Consider the following 1423-nt stretch of genomic DNA (forward strand, 5'->3'; position numbering starts at 1 on the left):
GGCCAATATGACACACTATCCCATGTACGACTGACAAGAGCATGCAGAGTCATTCCACCATCTTTGAGGGTTGCTCATTTGGCTCCTGCTCTTAGCAGGGTGCGGGCTAGTCCTCCCCTAATCATTGGGCGTAAAGGTCTCCAGCGAGAGGCTTCCTTCTCTCGGAGTCCGGCATAGCAGGTGACACGACTAGATCACGATTTCCTCCCAGTGCTGGGGCAGCACACGGCGCATGCGCTGCTGCCCACAGTCTCCTGTAACACGAGCTCCGTCCCAGGCTGGTGAGCTCAGGCGGTCACTGCCCCTTGTTCGCTCAACAAAACCCCCAAACCTGGCCGGAGGATAACATCTTCATGATTGTTCACTCTAAAAGATCTCAAGCAATTCTGTGATTTCCCCCAGTTTGCAGAATCTATACCATACCTCAAAGACTTCGCAATCTGAGGGCCTGATATTTTCCTTCTGAAGGCTGAATTTTTTTCCTCCTGATTCAAAGTACGTTTTAAAAGAACTTATAAAATTCAACACCAAAACAAGAGAGAGAGGGAAACAATCCAATGGAAAAAAATAGGCAAAGGACATAAACAGACACTTCTCCAAAGCAGACATACAAATGGCCAATAGACTAATGAAAAGATACTCAATGTTACTAATCATCAGAAGAATGCAAATAAAAACCACAATGAGATACCACCTCACACCAGTCAGAATGGTGCTCATTAACAAATCAACAAACAAGTGCTGGTGAGGGTGTGGAGAAAAGGGAGCCCTCCTGCAAGCACTGTTTTTGGGAAGGCAGACTGTGCAGCCACTGTGGAAAGCAGTACAGAGTTTCCTCAAAACATTAAAAAGGGAATTGTGTTATGACCCATCTATTCAAAAGACCCCAAAACACTAATTCTAAAGAATATATGCACGCCTATGTTCATTGCAGCATAATTTACAATAATAGCCAAGCTAGGGAAGCAGCCCAAGTGTCCGTCAATAGATGGGCGGATAAAGAAGAAGCGGTCCCTATATACAATGGAATGTCACTCAGCCATTACAAAGAACAGAATCTTCCCTTTTGCAGCAGCCTGGCTGGACCTGGAGAGTATGCTGATACGTGACATAAGTCAGTCAGAGAAGGACAAAGGCCACATGATGTCACGTATGTGTGGAATCTAAAGGGTAAAATAAACCAATGAAACAGACTCACAGATACAGAGAGCAGACTGCTGGCTGTCTGATGGGAACGGGGTTGGGGCTGGGTGAGAAAGGTGAAGGCACTGAGAAGTACAGATTGGCGGTTACAAAACAGCCGTGGGGGTGGGAAGTACAGCAAGGAACTTTAGTCACATTGTGACGATGGACACGGTGCCAGGTGGGCATTGGAAACGTCAGGAGAAGCCCTTCAGGAGTGTGTGACTGTCTAGTCACTGCA

The sequence above is a fragment of the Saccopteryx leptura genome, chromosome 8, assembly GCF_036850995.1.
Source record: "Saccopteryx leptura isolate mSacLep1 chromosome 8, mSacLep1_pri_phased_curated, whole genome shotgun sequence".
NCBI lineage: Eukaryota > Metazoa > Chordata > Mammalia > Chiroptera > Emballonuridae > Saccopteryx > Saccopteryx leptura.